The following is a 5,346-nucleotide window of genomic DNA, read 5'->3' on the forward strand; positions in this document are numbered from 1 at the left end:
GAAAAGAGCCACTATAAATATTTGGGCCTAGTTCTAATCATCTTTTTTTTTTATCATACTATGCTACGGGAATGCTTATTTTAGTCCATAAATTAAAAAATATATTAAAAAGATCTTTGGCCTTTATTTTCCCCAGTTTCACAATATGTACCTTCTGCTCCAGTTAGGCTTATCTCTTCAAAGCCTGCTCATTCCTGTCCCCATGCCTTTTCTCTTGCTATTTTCCTCACCTAAAATGTCCATTTTCAGTTTTCCACTTTCTCAATCCAAACATTATCCATTCGAGTCTCCCATCTTCTAGGAAGCCTTCTCTGACTGCTCCAGCTGCTATTGATTTCTCTCTGCTCTGATAATTTTAGTGCTTATTGTTGTATCATTCATTTTGAGGGGGGGTATCTTTCATTAACTTTGCTTCTTAGTATGCAGAAAACCATGTAAGTAAAACTGACAGCAAAAAGATTGTATCTGAAAATATGCAATGCTATGTTCACAAAGCCTCCTACCTCTATATTTTAAAAAGGGACAAGTACATTATCACCTGGTTTCTAGGGAGCAACACTGGTCAACATTGCAATTAATCTGAATTTGGCTGCCTTTTAGTGTAGTATTCATTTATATTATTCTTGTCACTGTGTATATTCTTCTGCTTGCTTTGCATCAATTCATGCAAGTCTTTCCATGTTTTTCTGAATTCCTTATATTCTTCATTCCTTAAAAGTATAATGATGTTAATATACCACAATTATTCAGTCATTTCTCAATTGACAATCATCTACTTTCCCTCCTAGTTTTTGTTACTATGAAAAGTACTGTTAGGATTCTGTTAATTTAAACTTTTTTATTGATAACTTTTTAAATATATTAACTTTATTTCTGCATATATTCCTTTTCTCACCTGTGCTCAGGGAAAGAAATACAAAACAGAAGAGATAGCCAGGGACTGAAGGTCCTATCTCAGGAAGTTATCCCTTTGTAACAAAGGATAAAAAGAGAAAAAAAGTTTGCTTAGCAGGAGTAACATCAACTGAAAAGGGGAAGGGAAAAAGGAATAAGCCCTTATATAATGCCTACTATGTGCTGAGCACTTCATTGTTCCATACTCATAGTTTGCCACCTTTGTAAAGAAGGGAAATGCATTTTCTCATCTCTTCACTAGGGTTAAGCTTGATCATAATTATATAGTTTTTTCTTTTCTCATTCCTTCTACTTACATTATTGTGGTCATTGTGTGTATTCCTTTTCTTGGTTCTTATTACATCACTACACATTTATTCATGTAATTCTCCCCATGCTTCTCTAACAGGAGTTGGAGCTAAGCATATGCCCTAAGTCTAGGGATTCACATTTTCTCTTGCTTGTTATATACCCACCCTTGAGTCCTAAGGAAAATTACTACAATAAAGCTCAGGTAAAGATCAAGTCTAGGGTCTACCCTAAAATGAATTAGCATTGTTCCTTCTAGTAAAAGTATTCAATATAAAAAGCAGATATCAGGTATAGGACAGCTATTTTTTTTTTGCCCCACTATAAAAGAAATACTTAAAACACAAAAGATCTGTAAGTGTATGTTAACAAGTACCTGAAACATAAACAATATAATACTGTGTGTGTATATATATAAATACACACATAAACATACACACATATATACATACATACACACACATCATACTTTCCCAAAAGGTAAAGGTACTTTGTAGGATGGCTGAACAAACATTTCACTTTTACCTCACACCTACCCTGTTTAATCTGCAGTCTACTGGGGAGGGCTCTTGGATTTAGTCCTTTGGCTGCTGAATTCTGGTAGTAGTGCCCTTCCCCTCACAGAAAGATGGTCATTTCCTGGGCAATCAACACTAATTCAAGAACTCCTAATTTCTCAAACTCAAGAAGTAGACCCCAAGGAAGGGAAATGCTTATCTCTTAGGATCTCCATTTGGTTATTTGTGCTCAGAGGAGGAAATTTAAAACAGAAGAGATGGTTAAGGCCTTAAAGTGCAGTCTCTGGTTCACCTAGGCAAGCACATATTGTTGGGTCATGTGCCTCTAGCTGCTGCTAAGGGCTGGGGGAGGAGGTAGAAATTGTTTTCCTACTCCTCTTTCCCAAGTAGCAGAAGCCCAAGGAAGATCTGTGTTCTAAACCAGGCAGTGCCCAAAGATGCTGGAAGTCCTTTCTTCATGCTTACAATCTACTGAGTGGGGTGGGGTGGGGTGGAGCTCTTCCTGTCTCAGTTGCCAATCCTCTTTGACAAAGCCCCCAATCATAGGGACCAATAAGGGTCTGCTGTGTCACTCCAAAGTACAAATCCTTCAACCCTGAGTCAGAGCACAGGTAAATCATCTTGGAACCAGAAAAGATGTACAGATCCATCCCCCTTCTTATATTTTTCTGAATTCTTCATATTCATAATTTCATACATCATAGGACTATTCTACTAAATTTATTTACCACAATTTGTTTAGCCATTCCCTGAATTAATGGGGATCTGCTTCACTTCCCCCCTCACTGTTTTTTAATAATACTACAAAAATGTTGCTGTTTTATTAACTGTAGGCCTGAATTAGATATTGTGCTAGATTTTTTTAAATGATAGCTAACAATTGTAATAATATTTTTCATAAGGTATTTTCCCCTTTTGGAGGATGAAGAAGTATGGGCTCTGCCACTAACTGTTTGACCTTGAGCAAGTTTCTTCCCCTCTGGCCCCCAACTGAAAAATGAAGAGGTCAGTCTAGAACATACCTAAAGCAATCGGCTAGGTGTCTGGAATCCTGGGTTCTAAAGCTAGTAGTCAGGAATGATCTGGCTGCCCTCCAGCTTCTTTTTACCTCAATGATTATTGGGCACTGGAAAAATCACTGGGTTTAGAAGAAGAGGATGTAGGTTCAGATCCATGTTCTGTTATTTCTTAGCCTTGTGACCATGAGCAAGTCACTTCTCTGAGCCTTGTTTTCTCCCTCTATAAAATAAGGAATTTGGATTCAGTGACCTCTCAGGTCCCCTTTTCCAGTTCTAAATCCTATGATCATATTAGTCAGGAAGCAGATGTCCTAGGAAGTAATTTCTTCCCAGGAACTAGATGCCTGGGTCTTCTAAAGTGAGACAAACTGGTTGTGTGACCCTGGCCAAGTCACTCAAACTCTCAGTGCTCTAGACTATTTTCTAAGACCATAAATTACAGACAACATCTACATTGACAGAAGGAGTTTTCTGACCTGAGAGTCCCTTATACCAATGGGATCGCAGGTCCAATAGATCACTTTTTTTCTCATAGGATTTTAGAGTAAAAATCTGACTGATAGTTTGTAAACAAAAAGATTCCAAAATCTCTAGAAAATATCTGCCCATCTTTTCACTGTGCCATTGTACATTCTTTTCACTGTGGCATATACTGGGTTGTTAATATTGTTGTAGTTGTGATTGCAGGGTGCCCCAAGCTTCCTGTTGCAGTTTTCAGTTAGTGAAACAAAGTGCAGATTTTTTAAAAAAAAGTAAGTGGGGGGAGGGTTGGAGGAAAAATCTTCATGTACATGAGACTCCTGGGGAATACTCTGGCTGGGGGAATGGGAACTCCAGTGATGGCAAGGAGCCTGATCCTTGTGCACTCCCTGGTCCTGGCTCTCCTGGGGAGTGTTCAGAAGCTGTAAATCATGGGTGGTTCAATTGGAGTTTCTTCTTTGGTCACACTAGCCAACTGAGCAAAACACTCGGGGAAAATCCCAATTTGACCCCAGCATTGACCCTCCAGCCACTTGTCATTCACTTCAGAGAGAATGTCCCTTTCTAGAACTCTAGCTCTTCAGGTCCCTGTGCAGAGTAACTGTACTGAGCAACCATTCAAGAGAGCACACATTGGCCTGCACAACATTCTGTTCCCTGACACAGGACTCACAATCTTTTTTCTGCTGTTGCCTCCTGCCACATCTTTTTATATGCCTCTTCCCCAGAAATTGTAATGAACTTCTCACTGTCCTGGTGGCTATAACTGAGCTGTGCACCTTCTAATTGCTGCAGGAGCTCGTCTCTCAGCAGGGCTCTGAGGACAGGCACAGATGCTCTCCTTTTCACTTTCAAGGCACAGTGAAGGTACAATGCACACTAAGGATGGCAGATGTGTCTGGGCTGATGGGACCAATGTTTCAGGATATACTGTGGAGCCTGAGCTGAATACTTCATGGGGAGGGAGTCCTTGAAATTGAGAAATTGGCTCTCCAACTTGGTTTAAATGGGACTTTTTAGGAGGTCCTTTTGTGGGTGAATGTGGGATTCCACTGTGATTTTCCAGTTTATCCCCTTTCACATGGTTGATGGACTTCAACAGGGAAAGTGGCCAGTCAATTCTCTGTGGCCTGAGAGGCTGAAAACAAATGTACTTGTCATTAGTATTGACAGATGAAATGACTGTGGGCTTCCCCAGGAAATCCGTGTAATTTTCAGCTGCTCTACATCCTTCTTTTAGGGGTGAAAGATCTCACCCTCTGGAATTTTCAGAAGGTTCAGAAAGATTTGTTTCTGCACCCAGTCCAGGGCAGCCTCTAGACTGACTGAATTCCCCTCTGGTCTCTTGGAGATGGCCTTTTCTAAGCTTCTAGTGACCCTGCACAGCTGCTATGTTGTACATTACTTCCCAAGCTTGTAGCTTGTATTGTAAACTGTATTGCAAACTCAGTAAATGAATGTATTGTTTCTCGGGTTGACCAAGGCCAGGACATAATCAGAAAGAGCTTCTGGGAACTTTTCTAGTTGAAAGAGAACCACTCCTCTCAGGAAGAATCTAACAGCCAGACAAGAGTCGTTAGTCACTTCTTGATTCAATGCCTGCAGGACTGCCTCTGGATTTCTAGTTAGTAGGTGCACATAACCCATGTTGAAGCAGATCTTAGAAGATTCTTCAGTTCTGGAGGATAGTTCCAAGGCTAATCCCCAGTCTTCCCTATCCAAAGCCTGGACAACTTCATGCCATTCCTTCACCAAATCTCTTTATGGCATTAAGGATGACCCCAAAGTGGAGCTGGCCTAGCTACTCTTTGGGAAATAAAGAGCCTTTGAAAGGTATAGAGTGAGACCCTATAGCTGCAAGGTTATCTATATTATTCATTTTTATACCTAACCATATATGTCTTCTTTCCAGAAACTGTTCTTCCTTCAAGTTATTTATAATCTATTTCTTATGCTTTTTTAATATAATCCAGAGCACCTAGAAAGTTCAAGTACAAAGCGAGTGTTCTACTCATGCATGTTGAATTAAATTGAATTTCAAAGATTCCTCTAGATCAGGAGTTCTTAAATCATTTTCATTTTAGGCAATCTGGGGAAGCTTATTGACCCTTCTCACAATGATTTTT

General features: G+C 39.7%; 1 pseudogene; it reads right to left on the minus strand.

Moving 5' to 3' along the window:
• Positions 1-3,635: 3,635 nt before the first annotated feature.
• On the minus strand, positions 3,636-4,990 carry LOC114031437 (annotated as a pseudogene).
• Positions 4,991-5,346: the final 356 nt, after the last annotated feature.

The sequence above is a fragment of the Vombatus ursinus genome, unplaced genomic scaffold, assembly GCF_900497805.2.
Source record: "Vombatus ursinus unplaced genomic scaffold, bare-nosed wombat genome assembly UNPS02015175.1, whole genome shotgun sequence".
Taxonomy (NCBI): Eukaryota; Metazoa; Chordata; class Mammalia; order Diprotodontia; family Vombatidae; genus Vombatus; species Vombatus ursinus.